The 17,269-nt window shown below is 44.5% G+C and overlaps 1 protein-coding gene across 2 annotated transcripts in view; it reads right to left on the bottom strand.

Annotated features, from left to right (window-relative positions):
• Xkr6 (XK related 6) overlaps positions 1-17,269 on the bottom strand; it is a 204,248-nt gene that overhangs the window by 140,050 nt on the left and 46,929 nt on the right. Inside the window, exons 2-3 of one of the 2 annotated variants that reach the window (XR_003844375.1) lie at positions 16,670-16,776; positions 14,546-14,977 (exon numbers count right to left, since the gene is read on the bottom strand). The exons of the other annotated variant lie outside the window; for it this stretch is intronic. The gene's annotated coding sequence lies outside the window, so the exon portion shown is untranslated. Of the gene's footprint in view, positions 1-14,545; positions 14,978-16,669; positions 16,777-17,269 lie in introns of those variants that run through there. 2 annotated transcript variants of the gene reach the window in all.

The following is a 17,269-nucleotide window of genomic DNA, read 5'->3' as shown; positions in this document are numbered from 1 at the left end:
GAACTCACTTTGTAGACCAGGCTGGCCTTGAACTCAGAAATCCACCTGCCTCTGCCTCCCAAGTGCTGGGATTAAAGGCGTGCGCCACCACGCCCAACCCTGAAATACTTTTAAATGATAATGCTTAGTACTACCTGAGTCATGGGTTGGACAGGAATAATGCTACTGGGAAGCCATGCTGGGAGACCCCACTCTAGGGGCTGCTTTCCTGATGTTCTTCTAAATATAGATCTGGCTGGCCTTGAGCTCTTGTCTAACATGTCAGGGATTGCTTAGGTCTGAGAAAAAAAGTCATAACCTGAACAGAGACACTGCCAGCTGGGGTTGTAAAAGTTCTAGTCAACTCATAGCCACTATGAGGAGTAAATGGGCACAGACTAACAGAACATTCCAGACAGGGCTTCTCAGCACAAATAGCGGCATAAGTATTATATGTTCCTAGACATTAATAGGCCCTCCACACCTCAGCACAGCAGACACCATGATGAAATACCATTCAGGTCTTGGAACCTAACACACAGACAGCAGTATCTCCAGAACAAGATCAAAGACCTAAACCATCCAAGTCCACAGTTCTGGGAAAGTCTCTAAATGTACTAACCTTGCCTTTGGCTTCTGTCATTCTGCTTCTGCATGGTTTTGCTAACTGAAGTGTGTCAACCCAGATTATGGTTTTTATGCTTAAAAGCACTGGTGTGCCAAACACCCAGTGTAGCTACTGGTTGGCTAATAAAGACTTTCTATTGGCTCGAACCAGTGTTTGAGCAGTCTTTTCTGGTACAGACCTCACAATTCTAGAGGCCCCAGTAGATCCCAAAATAAAGGGATCCCAGTAGATCTCTAAAATAAAGGGATCTTAGAGAACCTCAAAGCTGGGAAAGAATGAGGTCGTCAAGAGACTCCAATGGGGTACACAATCTGAGACATTCCAGCACTTTGGAACTCCCTTTGATCAATTGCTACCTATCACCTCAAAGGAATTCAAGAAAAGGAAACAAAATTGAAAGTCACCTAGTCGTCACCTCTAGAGGTAAGTCTGGTTAAGATGCCTTCTGTTTAGGACACAAAGCAGAGACCAGAAGGGGCGGATGAGCCAATCCCCATGTGAGACGTCGCCAGACTCTGCTCTGTTCTGCTCAGCTGTATAAATGTGTGTGTGTGTGGGGGGGGGGCATCCCAGCTGTCTTTGCGGTGTCTGTGTGTGGACCTGGGTGATTCTGTTACTTTTATTGGTTGGAGAAACAGATCTAAAACTGAAAGGTGGGTGAGCCATCTGCACAGATTCCACTGCTCCCAAGATGGCTACCAACTTCCCACAGGCTCAGAGGCCACACCAGGCCACCACCCGAGAGTCACACATCCCTTTCAGAGGCAGCTGCTGCTATTGCTATGGTGACACTAGTGGCAGCTCTGAACAGCAGTAGTGGTTGGTGGCTGTCACAACCCAAGGGGAAGTTTTGCAGGTGAGAACAGATACGAAACACTTCCTCCATAAACAGCAGACAAATCACCTCTGAGCCTTGTGTGAGACGGACCGATCATCCTTTGGAGTTGGTGGCCCAGTGATGACTCAAGTTATCTCGAACATAGTGACTGGGAAATGCCAACCACCTGGGCCACTTTCCCTGTATTGACCAGTGGCTTTATATAGTGTAAGATAACTCCACCACCACAGTCCTGTGTCCTCTGGTTGGTGACCTTAATCATTTAGGCTAGGCCAGGTCAGCCGGAGGAACCCGAAACCCCCACCTAGTCTCCCAACCCCAGTCCCTGAGGTCCTGCTCCTGCTCCTTGTGTGGAAGTGGGAAGGAGCCCAGTCTCTCAACCAGAGCTGTCTGCCCTCTAAGTGGAGTGTGCACAGGGAGGAGGAAACTGTTCCTTGGCTCCCTCTGTTCCCTCTCCCACCCGCCCTGACCAGCTGGTTGTGCCTAGGGAAGGGGTAAATGGTTCCCCAGATCAAGCCCAGAGGAAAAGCGGAAGTTCAGCTCCTTTCTCTTTCATAGTTTTATGTCTCCTTTTCAATCAATGATCTATGTAAATGAGAAACTCAGAACCCACTATGCTCTGAAAAGAACAGAGAAGTCTAGCCAGGTCTGCTGGGGCAGCGAGCTGGACAGTCCTGCCTGGAGAGAGCGATTTTTCCTCCTGCCCAACCCAAATGGGACTGCCAACACTGATCAAGTCAAAGAGGCTCTGTATAATTTTTTCCAGACCTCTTTTTCAAGGATTAAAGACAGCTGCTAGAAAATATTCCTTTCCTTATGCTGCTGTTCCCAGATATTAGAAAGAAAAAAAAAAAAAACTTCAGAAAGTAGACAGGTTTGATAAAATAAATAGATCCCAAGAATTGGAAGTTGCTCAACTGTGGCCTTGGAGAAAGATGGGCTTCAGCAGCTTCAGCTCCTGCCTGAGGAAAGGCCTTCGCCCCAGCTGCTGCTTTCTGCTCCGTTCTAGTCCAGGGTTAGGCGGCTAGGCGAATCTGGCCTCTGTCCACTTTCTGATCCCCCACTTTACCTGAAAATGGCTCATATGGTCCAATCCATCAGACCTGACCTGATAGATACCCTGCTACAAGAAGGAGAAGAGGTATTATACTCTGATGGGAGCCATTTTATTCAAGATGAAATCACTTGTCACCTTGGACAAGACAGAGTGGGCCCAAAGGGCTGAGGTTCTGGAGTTAACCCAGTGACTTCAATGAGAACAAGGGCAAAACCACCATGGTACACACAGTCAGTTCACATTTGTCATGGCCACCTCCACAGGGAGAGAAGGGACTGCTCACCACCACAGAGAGAGAGGAGACTCCTCACCTTAGCCAAAAAGGAAATCAAAAACAGAAAAAAAATCTAGGCTCTGCTAGTGAAGTGGCCATTGTCTACTACAAAGGGCATCAAAAAGGGAATCCCCACAGGCCCAAACAAATAGGGTAGCAGAATCAGTCATCCAGAAAGCAGTCTTGCTGTAGGCCTCGCCAGATCTTTGTTTGCCCTGCTTGAACCTGAACTGCCCCAAAGCCCAACCATATAAAAAGAAACCACGGAGACAAAAAGGATAGATGCTAAACAGGAGGCGAACAGGTGGTGATTTCTGCCAGATCAAAGACCTGTACTCTCTGCCATTATTGCAAGACAGATGTTCAGCAAGGTCCACCAGACCACCCATATGGGGGAAACTAAACCTGAGTCACTCAGGCCCAGGTATTACAATGAAGTTGGGTTTTCCCTCTCCCTGTGGTCTAATAATGGTCTGGCCCTTCACCTGCAAAATTGGCCTAAACCTGACAAAGGTCCTAATGGTTCATTGAAGACTATGCTGTGCCTAAAGGCTACAAAGCTCAAGACAGGCAGGCTAAGTATGTTCTTGGGACTGGCGATAGATAGATAGATAGATAGATAGATAGATAGATAGATAGATAGATAGATAGATAGATAGATAGATAGATAGATAAAAGGACCAACCTCTTAACCTTTGCTCTCCTAAGGACCAGGTGCACCTCACATCGAGTTCATGAGGCAGAAATTACTAGCTATTCGCTCAAGTCTCTACAAACCCTGCAACAGACCCAGGGGGCTATTAACTAGAATGTTGAGAATTTGCTTTGCTTTGTGTCTGAGCCTGCCCACAAGCTCAAGCCTGGCGACCTTATATGGATTCATAAAATCCCAACCTGGAACCTGGAGCCAACATAGTATGGCATGGGGGGGGGGGGGGTTCAGGCACAGCAAGCAATCCTGACCTAAGTCTGGTTGAGAATGGTTACCTGGCAGATGGGTTGGATCTCAGTGGATATAGACTTGCCCTCATATTACCTTGGCATTGGCCACTTCCAGCCCTAACAGCTATAAATGGACCCAAACTAAGTTTACCCTCAGGGACCTCCAGGAGAAGTGAGCCTGTTTAATGTCAACAAAATATCTACTAGATAGTTGCCCTATACAGATGTACACAGCAGGATAATTTCAGGAGTGGCAGTTGAATATATTTTCAGGTTCCAGAGACTCCCTGGCTTGCTTGAACTAACAGCTTAACCAAGTGTGCATCTTCTGAATTGTTTACAATGGAGGAGACCCTACTTTTCGTCCTCCTGCAAGGTATATCACAGGTGTTCATCTATAATAGAAAAGGGCAGGGCCCATCAAAATCTAGACTCTGACTTCATCACACACGGTGAGCCATCCCCATTCACATCCCCCTGCTGGTAGGGACATGAATCTCAGGCTCCTGGACAGTGAGACCCTCAGAGGATGAGATATGGAAGATGATGGGGGTGGGAGAATGGGGTGGAGTGGAAGGTGTGGGTGGGAGATGGAGTAAAAACTTTAAGGAACTCAGTACTCAAGTAGACACAAAGCTGGGTCATCTAGGAAACTCGATTCCAGGCTGGAGTCCAGTTAGACTCCTTAGCTGAGGCTGTTCTTCCAATCAAAGAGGGTCGGACCTTCTCCCTATGAGTGGGGGAGGTCTCTGTAAGGCACTGGGGGATGCCTGCTGCTTCCTATGCCAGTCAGTCAGGGATGGTTTTGAAGAGTTTAGCCATGGTCAGGAAAAAGCAAAACAACCACCAAAAAAAAAAAAAAAAAAAAAAAAAAACAACAAAAACAAACAAACCCCAGTGTGATGGTTTATATATGCTTGGTCCAGGGAGTGGCACTATTAGGAGGTATGGCCTTGTTGAAGTNTCAGTCAGGGATGGTTTTGAAGAGTTTAGCCATGTGCTGCACAGAGAAACCCTGTCTCAAAAAAAAAAAAAAAAAAAACAACAACAACAACAAAAACAAACAAACCCCAGTGTGATGGTTTATATATGCTTGGTCCAGGGAGTGGCACTATTAGGAGGTATGGCCTTGTTGAAGTAGGTGTGTACTGTGGGTGTGGGCTTTAATACCCTAGTCCTAGCTGCCTGGAAGCCAGTACTCTGCTAGCAGCCTTCAGATGAAGATGTAGAACCCTCAGCTCCTCCTGAACAACGCCTGCCTGGATGCTGCCATGCTCCCACCTTGATGATAATGGACTGAACCTCTGAACCCATAATCCAGCCCCAATTAAATGTTGTCTTTTATAAGACTTGCCTTGGTCATGGTGTCTGTTCACAGCAGTAAAACCCTAAGACTCCCAGCCATCAAGAACCTAACAACTGCTAAATTTTGGTCCCTCCAGTTAACTACTCTACCCATGGTCATGGCTGGGCCATTAATCCTTTTGCTCTTAGCTCTCACTATAGGACCTTACTTACTCAACTGCCTACTCAGCAATGTAAAACAATAAATTCTAAAACACTAGTGCTAAGATGATATAAATCTCCAATTTGACTCATGTCCATAGAACCAGTGGGGAATGTTAAAAGCCCCCAGACTTTAGCACAACAGAATACCATGATTTAAATTACCATTCAGGCCTTGAAACCCAGCGACTGAGCAACACTATTTACCAAAAACATAAGAACAAGAACCTAATCTATCAAAGTCCATAGCTCTGCAAAAGTCCCTAGATATACTAACCTTGAATTCTGGTGTGTGTGTGTGCATGCACAAATTTCATTGGGGCTGGCTTTCGGGTTCAGAGGTTCAGTCCATTATCATCAAGTCCAGGCAGGCATTGTTCAGGAGGAGCTGAGGGTTGTACATCTTCATCCGAAGGCTGCTAGCAGAGTACTGGCTTCCAGGCAGCTAGGACTGGAGTATTAAAGCCCACACCCGACTAGAGTATTAAAGCCCACACCCACAGTGACACACCTTCTTCAACAAGGCCACACCCCCTAATAGTGCCACTCCCTGGACCAAGCATATATAAACCATCACACAGACAAGGAGAGCGAGAGAGCGAGAGTATGTGCATATGTGCACATGCACACAAGAAAACAACTCAACTCAGAGAAAGGTTCAGGACTGCACTGGGATTGTGGCTTGCTAACTATACTATTCTAAATATTATCCTGTTATAATAGAATAACAAATTCTATTGTCCTGAATCCATGTCAGAGTGGTCTTCTCTGGTGGATGCCTCACAACATTAAAAGCAAGCTTGTGAGTTCCTGAGGAGACATGATGTAGGCAGGAAATGGAAGAGATAATGTACCAACTATTTCCAGGTTGAATTCATCTTGGTGGAAAATAGAATAATGACTTCTAATTCAAGCTCTGTGATCAGGCAGGGGCCTGAAGGCTCCGCTTTGCATTCAGTGCCCAGTGGCTTCATCTAGAATGCATCTAGAGGTCTTATGATGACCTGGGAGGGCGTGGGAAGATGACCAGCACTGCCAGCCCTAAGCAGAAAACAGCAACTGGGTCACACCCAAAAGGCTCCTCCCCTGAAGACCGGGAGAAAGAAATAATACTCACACCATCACCCTAAGACTAGACAGGGAGATACATCAGAACTTGCTGCAGATCTTCAATTTCTTCAAAGAACACTTCTCTTTGATCTGCTTAATTAGACCGGGAAAACTTGTAATCAAAGCAGTTTCACATTAGGCTGGGAAGGTCTGTAGGTTGTAGAGTCTGTACTGCAAAACTTGGCTGGGAAAAACATCATGAGTACCTAGGTCAGGGGGCACAGGCTCCCAAGTCCAAAGGGAAATGCTGTCCAGCTTCAGTGTTCTTAAAAAGTGTACACACTACTCAGAGGGGGCATGTGGAAGCAGTGAACCCTTGTATAGTACATCTCAGATATATACACCCCAAGTTTCCAAGTGTTGATAACTCATACCAAGGAAATGGTGTAGGACAGAAATTACACAGGAGTGGTCACTGGAACTGAGTCTGTAGGAAAGATAACTCGGAAGGAACCTAAACTATAAACCTAGCTTCCAGCAGTAGGGGCATTATGGCTTGGACATAGAAATGAGCTCATAGGCTCGTGTATTTGAACAGCCAAGTCTGTGCTTGGAGAAACTCAGAAAAGGTGGAGAGCCTTTGGTCATGGGTCTAGCCAGCTGACCAATGACTACAGTAGTGGAGCTTATGGGTCAAGCTATCCTAGCTTTCAGATTTGTAGGTCACAGTGTCATGTTGCTGGTGTCATGACCTACTACCACACCTAAGCAGTTTCATTCCAGTATTCTATTGCAGTGACCAGGAGCCAATACAAGTGAGCTGGTCCCATCCACACAGAGAAAGACACTGAAAAGGATATATTCATCTAAAGAATGTGTACTTGCTAATACTGCAACAAAGAACAAATGTGGGGCTACAGACACAGACAGGGAGTGGAGTGGTCTGCCTAGCAGATATGACATCTCGGTTCAAACCCAGTAATACACAAGAGGGAAGGGACTGGTCTTCAGGGATGATTAATGAAAAGGAAAGTTCGCAAATCATATCAAGATTTTTAAAACAAGTTGTGTACATTTTGAAGGAAAAAGATAGAGATGGAAGGGGGAAGAAATCTAATTGTTCCACCTTCTGTCTCTCACTCACTAGGAGTACTAACCTGTGCACAGGTCCTGATCTGCATTAACTAACTTTTACAGGGGAGCTGCAGGAGACAGCAGAGGACCCCTATGCCTAGAGTTGCAATTCCTCCCTGAAACATGAAGCATGAAGTCTGCTACTGGTCTATATCTGTCACAGTGCTCTCTTTGGAGGAAGCTGCAGACCATCTTGTGAGACCATCTTCTGGCTGCCCGATGGCTAGTCCTTTCTCATATCTGGCTGCACGACCTAGGCCTGGGCTGTAGACCCCTGAAGAGCATCACCCCATTCTGGTGGAAGCTCTGCCTTTTAAGTGTCATAAACCCTCAGTGCCCTGGAGTTGATGTCTAAGCTGGGTAGTGGGAAATCAGGCAAGGCAAGCACAGAGAGACAAGAGGCTGTCCCCAGCTGACGTGCATGTGTCATCGGGACCAAAGAATAGGTGGACATGCAGAGTTTACAAACACTTCTCAAGACACACCTTCTGAGGGACATCTACCCTAAAACTGTTACTCATCACCACCCATGGTCCCAGTCTCCCCACAGCATGCTGAGCACACAGTGCCATGGGTCTGCTCCCTGTGTTGCCATGCCAGTAGTCAGTCAAGGTTCAAAACATGTTAAACCAAGTTTAACCCTTCCCAAACACAAACTCTAGGCTCATGTCTGTTCCCAAGAGACTGGGACAGTGCCTATGACCTAGAAAACATCATCAGTGCAAGAAGGAAGGGATGTAACTGGTGCATTCAGCTGAACCAAGTCTTTCAACAAGCTTCTGGAAGAAAGCTTTGCTGTAGCTCACATTGAAAAGGGTGGGAGCAAACAAGATGGAAAAGAGAGAGCTTCTAGTTGTCAACATGGCAAGATAGTTACCTTCCACCATCCCTTGGAGTCTTAAGATAGCAGAATGCCTACCTGTTCACAATGCATTTGCCTCAGCAGTGCTAGTGCAGCCTAAGAGTTCCCAACAAGTGAGATGATAATGATGATGATGATGATGCAGAACCCGACAGTTCAGGCCATCGATAAAGACATCCCAGTACTGACCCTGCCTATACCCCAAGGAGTCACCTATCATTCCTGCCTGGCTGCCCATTCCTCCCTCCTCCTGGTGCCCTTACATGATGGTCTGCAAATTCCTCCCATGAGAGCCCTGTGACAGAAGAATGCCCAGGAAGGCCTGCAGAGGAATGGTCCTTTCACAGGCTTCTGCTTCATCAAGCCCAAGCAATCATGTTCATTTTCTTCTTCAGATGTTCAGAGCAATGTACCACAATGATGAGCAGAACTCTAAATGGGCTTTCTAGGACGGCTGCTGATGGCAAAGCTTTTACTATTATTTGTTTGTTTTTTTTTTCTTTTCTCTTTTTTAGAGGAAATGGCAGATACTGAATGAATCTTACTCAATTTTAATTTAAACAGATATTTTAAAATTAATACCTAGAAGGGAGATACTACAATTCGCTACAGCGGCTTCTTAGAGAGCTGTAAAAACCCTTTGCTCGTGCTGGCAGACAGGTGAAGCACCAAATACTCCAATACCTGCCTTCACCTTGGTAAATGGAGACATTCCAACTGCCAAATCAGAAAAACGGAGAGCGGAGGGCAGCCCTGAACCACCCACAGGTTATATATACTCAGACTACACTGCCTCCATTTCCCTCAGATGGGAGCCATTCTACAATGTCTCCAATATTTTGATATATCCTAAGGATTCCACAAAAAGCTTTGGAAAGTGCATGAAAGCTTGTTTTGTGATCTAGATTTTGGACTTCTACAAAGGCCATGAAGAAATCCAAGCAGAAACCAAACCAAACCCAACCTCCAATTTGTAAGGGAACGAAGTTGCCAGTTGACCACAAATATAAACATCTCGAGAGCAATGCAGAGAGACAGCTAAGCTTGAGACAGTCATCAAAGACCCAAAGAAACCTGTGCTGCTTCTTCAGAGTAAAAATCACAAAACCATTAGTTCTAGATGCTTTATTTTAAAGAAGTATTTCAACGGGTATTGACCAGTAATTTTTGCTGCAATTTGGGAATATTAAAATCTGGGTTCAAAATATTAAAATTTGGGTTCAAAATCTTAATGGTAAGCAATACTTTCCATGGATTTTTTCAGAAGCCCCAGTGGTGGTTGGGCAACCCTGGGGAAGGACACAGAGCATCAACACAGAGTCCAAGACAACCCTGCAGACAAGTTCATTTATTTGATAATTTCAGTGCTGCGATTACAGTCCCAATGAATGGAGGAAGCAACTGCCTCACTATCCACAGCCCAGGGCTTAAGAATTCACTGATAGGCTCTTTAGAAAACTCTAAGGAAAACACTTAACTAGAACAAATGTCCTCTAATGTACAACCCAGGAAGGACTTGGCACCATCCCGAGAGGTCAGGGAGAAACTGCAGGAGTGCTGTGTACCAGGTCAGAAGTCATGGAGCCTGTTCTGAATGTTGTGCCTGAAAGAGCTATGGAACAACATCCAACCCTACTCTTGAAGAAGACAAGGAAAAGCCATGTCTTCCCAAGAAAGTGGCTCTCTGACACACTTAGAACCATGGCTGGCCCATGAGTAGACAAGATATGGAAACTAGAATTACTGCACTTAAATTTTTCTAAAAACTGCCAATATTGGGAAGATGAAGATGGGCTACAAATCTCAAAGGCATTGGGGACACTTTAATGTATGTTGGTTAGGTTCCTTAAAGCTTATTAATAAAAGTAGTCCAACTAAAGAAGATAAAAGCATGCAAAAAATCAGCCTTAAACTTGGTATTACAGATGAGCAGAAATTTTAAAAATTGATTAATCTGGGCCAGGAAGATGTCTTAGTGAGTAAAAGCACTTGCCACACAAGCCTGACAACCCATGTCCAATCCCAGAACCCGTGGTAGAAGAGGAGCACTGATTTCTGCAAACTATCCCGTGACTTCATACTCAAGCTGCAGCATGCATGCAAGGCATTGAGTGTGTACACACGCACATACACAAAACTAATAACTATAATCCACAGGGTGGTATAAATCATTTCCTGAAAGTTCTGTGTTGTCAGGAATCTACATCACCTGAGTTTTCCACTGAATTCTAACATATTGGTAATGTGAGAAATTTCCAGAAAGTTCTTGGTTCCATGCTGACACTGCTACACCGTTAGATTTGCTTTATAAAGATGCTAAACTATGTGCTAAAGGAATGGTCACAATCCCCTTGACTGGTCTCAGAAACCCTCCTAAGGGACCTGAAAGTTAAGTCCGTTAAGCAGAACTCAATCAACCTGTTAATATTGACCTACAGTGCCAAGAAACAGCATCTCCCAGGCTTTTGACTTCAAAGGGCAATGAGAAATTGTACAAAATGTCTTTAAGAGAACTCAACAGTATAAACTTACAATTTTACACATCTAACATACAGTAGAGACAGGTATACGTTTTGGTTTTTTTCTTGTTTTTTGAAAGCTGTTGGCTGGAATCCATTCTATAGCCCCAACTGTCCTGATACAGGACCTTTTGAGTGCTGAGACTGACCATCATGAGCTTCACCCCCAGATTAAAACTTCCATCTTTTACTGTGCAGTTTCTGCTTGTCCTCGTGTTCCTTCCCCCCTGTATTCTGTAGTGTGTGCTTGCTGAATGTGCTGCAGTCAGTCATCCGGAGCTCTGGTACCTTGAGCCCCTGGCTAGGTTCAGACATACACATAAGCTTATCTACTCTTGTTCCAGACAGGGGCCTTTCCTTTTTCTCTGAGCCTACCCCCCACTCAAGCTTACTTATTAAAACCTCCTTCACAGTGTGAGGCTTCTCAGGATAAAGCTTGAACAAAGTTTGCTATGTTCACAGAAAACTTTGAGATGCATTTCTAGTACCCTAAACACTTAGTGACTACAGTCAAGAGCTTAAGAGTTTCTGAAGAAAACATATGACCCCTGACCACAGGATTTATAGGCAGTTGCTGCAGAGAATATACATATATTACAGGAAAAGTAAAAACAGCCACGCACTTACCACCACCCCACCAAAAAAAATTCCAAGTGTTGGGTTTTCCATAATTGAACCATTTAATTTTTTATTAAGCAAGAGTCAGAAATTTATTACAAGCAGTATATATAGCCTTTCCACAAAACACATCTGTATTGCTTCTGAATTTTATATGTAAAAAACTTATGTCAGTGTAACCAACTTTTCAAAAGATTAAATGATGGCTTACAAACATGCACTGGATATTCTGCATAGGTTCAATGTGGACTAATGTGGGCTGAAAACGTTAGTCAATGGTCTAGACAAATCTTGCTGACACAGACACTTTCTCTACAGGAGCGTCTCTGGCTCTCTTCAGGTCCTAGCAAACTTCCATACTCATAATATGTCAGCTCTGGGTCTTCCCACGCCTGAGGCACACTGGGCTTCTCAGGCTCGATGCATGGCAGTTGAGAAAGGTTTCCTTGGAAACCAGAGTGGCAGTGACCAGCACACTGAGAGGCCACAATTAGAACACAGTGCTGTGAACTTTCTAGAGACAATCCCCTATGTCTAAAGTGCTGCTTCTCTTCAGGAAGGAGGATGGAAATACATCAGTAAGGTGATGCAAAGCTCCTGTTCTCAGCAGAACGCAACCTAACAAGGGTAAAGAAGAGGGGTGAACTATGTGGGGATACTCAGGAGCCAAACAGGACCACTCTGAAGAGCTGGAAGGAACCTTGATGGGGTCACCCAGGAAGGATGAGCAGGGCAGTATAGCTAAGTCCAGCAGACTCTGGAACCCCTGTACTCGTGTTTATATGGTCACCACAGGTAGCACATACTTGAGGCATGCAGGACTCTCTTTCCTTGTGGACGTGAAACCACCAGAGCTGTCCAGATGGACCTCTAACAAATGAGATTTTGTGTAGTGCAAGCCAGAGGCAGTCACGGAGTCAGAACAGAAGGCAAAGGGTGTCTCCTCCCAACTGACAGACTCAAGAAGGATCACATACCAGAACGGCTGCAAGGAATGAAAATGAGTCACCTGGGAATCTTGACAATTTTCCTGAAAATGCACTTCAAATTTACAAGTCACAACAGAATCCCAAATTCCAGTCACTATTACGTAATTTAAGAATTATTTAATAAGAAAGGTCACACTTAAGAAAACCTTTGCAGTACTTCAGGGAGAATTACTGTTCTGTCCGTGCTTACAAGGCACTACTGTTCAACTCACTATGGAATGAGGAGTCTTCAGTGAAAGGCACGCCATGCACCGTGCCTCACGCTCTGCTTCCGCCACTTGTCCTATGGAATGGATTTTGCAGAGCCTGTCCCCTTTCTCTATGAGGCTTCCAGCTTGTGGCTGCAGGCTTACATGAAGAGGCAGTAGGCAGCCTTCAAGTTGGAGGTCCCAATCACTGAGGGAGTTGATCAAAGTCAGAGCAAGTGATGAGGACCCCAAAGACTGGGCATCCATCCTTGCATGCCAATGTGCCCGCCTGTGTGGGGCTGGTGAAGGAGCCCCAGCGTTCAGCTGGCTTCCACATGGAGTTTCTCTACCATTTCCTCAAAGGGTCAGGCTACTGCTCCTCTCGCTCCCGAGGTCCCTGTTAGTAACATGAGGAACTGACACTCATCTGTTCTCTGTGGAGTGAGATGTACCAAGACTGTGAAGCACGGTGACCCAGGGACACACTTCCCATGAGAGACACTACCATGCTCTCTAATCAGTACTATAGAAAGTTTTATCCAGAAGCTTCTAGGAGGTGGCCAATGTGACCCTACTCACGCCTTCAGTTCTCCTCTATACATAATAATCTACAAAATTTTGTAAAGTTATACAGCAGGAATAAAACAATCTTATTGATAATGTATTTTCTCTAGTATTTAAGACATTTATTTGAAGTTAAATTTATCATGGAGCTGCAAAAACACTTAGGACATGCAATAATAACTCAAACTCACCATGAGGAAATACATCAATATTTCCAAACATGGGCCTCACTATTCTTAAATTCCATGACACGCTTGTGAAAACCAGCTAGGACAACATGAAATGTCTCGTGTCCAGGGCATCCCAGCATTCTCCTCCCCTCCAGAAGGCTCTGCTCCTTTAGCTCTGCTCTGTGAAGGTCAGTTTGCAGCCCACCAGCACTCTGTACTGTCAGCCTCCTAGGGTTTTCTCTTTCTGGAGTCTCTTTCATTTGTACTCATGGTTTTCAGAATCTAAAAAGGTCTTTAAAATATTTATTCTGGTGGGGACAAAGTTTTTTTCTGGTTGGCTAATTCGTTTTGGGTATATCAGATACCCAGGCCCAATCAATACTGTGGCTAGAACTGGCTAAAAGAAAACCTCCATTGACAGAAGTGCCACAGAAGGAGAGTTTTTAAAAGCCAGTTGTAATCAGAAAGCAGCTAAATAGGCAACACATGATGAGGTTGGTATGTAACAAAAAAAAAAATATCTACGTAGTGTTTTCCATTAAATAAGTATCATCTAATGCTTGCCACTGAAAAGGGAGGGGAAGGTTGGAGGGAAGAAAGGCAAGAAGGGAAATGATGTAATTAAATTTTAATTAGAAGGGGGCCACTGGCAATAGTACAGCCCTTCAGTTTCTGAAAACCTCCTCACAGAAATCTGAGGATAACAGTGACTGCAGGTGAGGAAGGTCAACAATGGCCAACTCACCAGCAGCTCTCCTGAGTTCCCTTCCCCTTCCAGGCTGTTCTCTCTAACTGTGGTCCCAGCAATCACTGCTCCCAGTTAGGACAGTTTTCACATTGATGAAGTAACTGAGCTTCCTCAAGTCTCTGAATTCCAGCAGGTGCAGGAGGCGGCCAAAGGACAACGAACCACCAAGGATAACTACAGCGACTCTAATCTGCACCCGACACCACCATCCAGCTGTCCTTGGATGAACACTCCCCCACCCACACAGGGAAGGGAACCCACTAACGGGTGTTTGTTTTTTTGTTTTAGGGAAATTAATCCTTTCAGGAAATTCAAGCCCCTTCTTCTCCTCTTTACAGAGACCCCCTAACTCATCAACTGACCAGGAGGAGACAGGAACACCTCTGGTCTACAATAATACCTGATTTTAAAAACTGGCAGCATTTTGCTACACATATATTAGTTGTAAAACTTTTCCATATTCTAATACAGACCTTGTGAGGTGATTCCCAGGGGAAATTCTGTAGTTACTGCAGTTAAGATTGTCACTGGATGCTTTTTCTTCTCTTCAAAACTCCTGATTCCTGTGACCTAAAGAGCTCACACTGCAATGTACACAGGAGAGAAAACCAGCTAAACAAAGCATCATGGGAGGACTCCCACAGACTGCCCAGGACAGTGAGAGGGCCACAGAGAAGCTGCACAGCAGAGCTGTCTCCAGAGCACAGCACTCAGACAGGTGACAGTCCTGAGACGCACCTGTCACCTTACAAGTATGGCGTTCCTTTACAGACAATTATTAGACTACTAATAAACCTACCAAGACATTAATACATGACAACAACATCATTCCCAAGGCTCCTACATATTTCCAACATTCAATTTAGGGATCCAAGATTCTGAACATGCCAGCACCAAAAAAAATTGCAAACCTAAAAAACAAAAAAGGGAAAATAAATTAAACAAGGGCAAAGAAAAAGACTTTTCAGAAAAGGTCAATATTTACTTGTATAAATTTCAAAACATTTCAACATCAATGGCTTTACTCGTGTTACATTAGCTTTTAAGCTTTACTTAAAGCAGTTTCCATACAGCAAAATAATTATCAAACTATACTCATATGTGCCACCTGTTTGTTTAATATTTGTTGGGTCAATACCATTTCACATTTATAAGTCTTTAAAATAGCAGTAGTCCTGTCTTTCTCACCTGGAAGTGATCACCGTGGCAAAGACACTGAGGTGCATGAATGAAGCTACAGGTGTTTTCTTGGCTAACACACACCTTTAGAAGCTGCTTTTTAGCTGACTGTCCTCCAAAGCACTAACGTCTAGCACGTGACATTAAAGTCCTTCTAACCTCAAAGGGGCCGCAGCATAGCCGAGCGCGCCTGCTTTGCTTTCTGTCTTCTATGAAAAAGAATTAAAACAAACAAACAAACAAAAAAAAAAAACCCTGTTGTTCGAGTAATAAGAAGAAATTAGATTGTGTGTTTGTGTGTGTGTGTGTGTGTGTGTGTGTGTGTGTGTGTGAGAGAGAGAGAGAGAGAGAGAGAGAGAACACAAGAAGGCTAGCTGTAACTATGTATCCCTGGTTAGCCTAGAACTCTATGTAGACTCAGATGGCCTGGAACTCACAAAGATTGACCTGTCTCTGCCTCAGGAGTACTGGGATAACAGGTGTGTGCACTAAGCCCGGCTAGAGATTACAATTTCTAATTATACAGGCATCATTAGAGCTGGTACTACTGATTTCTTAATGATTTCTCATTAAGACTTTCCCCATACCCCACCTCTAGGACAGTATCACTCACTATGTGCTGGAACTGTGACTTCAGAATATACTGCTCTACCTCTTTCTACTAAGACAGTTAATGCACAAAAATGAACCACATGACCCAAATGAACTCCTCTACCATGGCTTAGAAACCATGCCCCTTAAGGCCAGAGCACCATTCTATAGAAAACCAAGAGCTCAGCGCTCTCCCTTCCAAGAGGTCTGTAATCCTGTGTATAGCTAGCTGAGACGAAGGTAAGAGCTCCATGGGAGGTTTCACTTGTCATAAATTGTCACATACATGAAGGGCTGGAAATGGTCTCTGAATTTTGACACTCTCGACACGTATGGTTATGGGGTTATGAGCAGAGGAAATAGTCCAGACAAGTGACAGACGATGCCCAGAAGTGCTGATGAACATCCATGCAAGGAAACACGAGAAGCAACAAGGCATTGCTTCAAAATGCAACTGTCGCCTGAGTAACAACTGGAAGGCTGTCTTCTGCGTGGCCCGCCAGACAGGGATGAATTTGCTCCCTCTTGGAGCTCAGCAATGAAGCAACTTCTCAAGTCTGGCTAACATGCAGCAAACTTGTGAGATAATACTAGAAGCTACAACGGTACTGTATCAAGTGCAGGATATGAAATGGCACGGAGAACCCCTTCTCTGACTTAATGGCAGCTGAGAATACCTTTTGAGTTTGAGCAAAGAATCTTAGTCTCTCCCAGAAATTAAGCCTAGACCTTTCTCTAAATACTGTTTCTTTAACATACTTAAAAGTCGGGGGAGGGCAGAGGTGGGGAAGGGGCATGAGGCCCCCTCTCCATCCCTCCAATTTTGCCATTACCATTCTGTTTGGAGGGCTTTCGCGACCAGGTGACCGTACACGTCTAGAAATCGGATGACCTCAAAGCCACCTCAGTTCAGCTGAGGCCTCATGTCTTTTGCTTAGAGCTAAAAATAAAAACACACGTGAATGAACAAATGATCATGAAATGAAGCCTCTAATATGACACTAAAACAGAAAGTATCAGAAGGAACTTGATTTCAGAAAAATGAGCGCACACATACTTGCGCACAGTCACACAGTCTCCCTGGAAGGTTCCCTTTCTGTCCTTTTAAAAGCTGAAACAGTAATAATCATCGAATTCCAAGTTTGGAGTACAAAGCCAAAATAATACTTCATTCATTTTTCTGAAATTATGATATATTTATTTTTATGCTTAATGACACTAATAAAATTAAAACAAAAAGTGAGCATTTTTAGTTCTATACACATGTATTTGTACATACACACATGAGGGTGAGAAAGCAAAGTACAATATTGAGCAATAAGAAGCAGTTTTCCGAAGCCGGGCCTGGTGGCGCAGGCCTTTAATCCCAGCACTCGGGAGGCAGAGGCAGGTGGATTTCTGAGTTCGAGGCCAGCCTGGTCTACCAAGTGAGT

The sequence above is a fragment of the Mus pahari genome, chromosome 8, assembly GCF_900095145.1.
Source record: "Mus pahari chromosome 8, PAHARI_EIJ_v1.1, whole genome shotgun sequence".
NCBI lineage: Eukaryota > Metazoa > Chordata > Mammalia > Rodentia > Muridae > Mus > Mus pahari.
The sequence above is the reverse complement of the archived record's forward strand: the minus strand, read 5'-3'. Positions and strand labels throughout refer to the sequence as shown.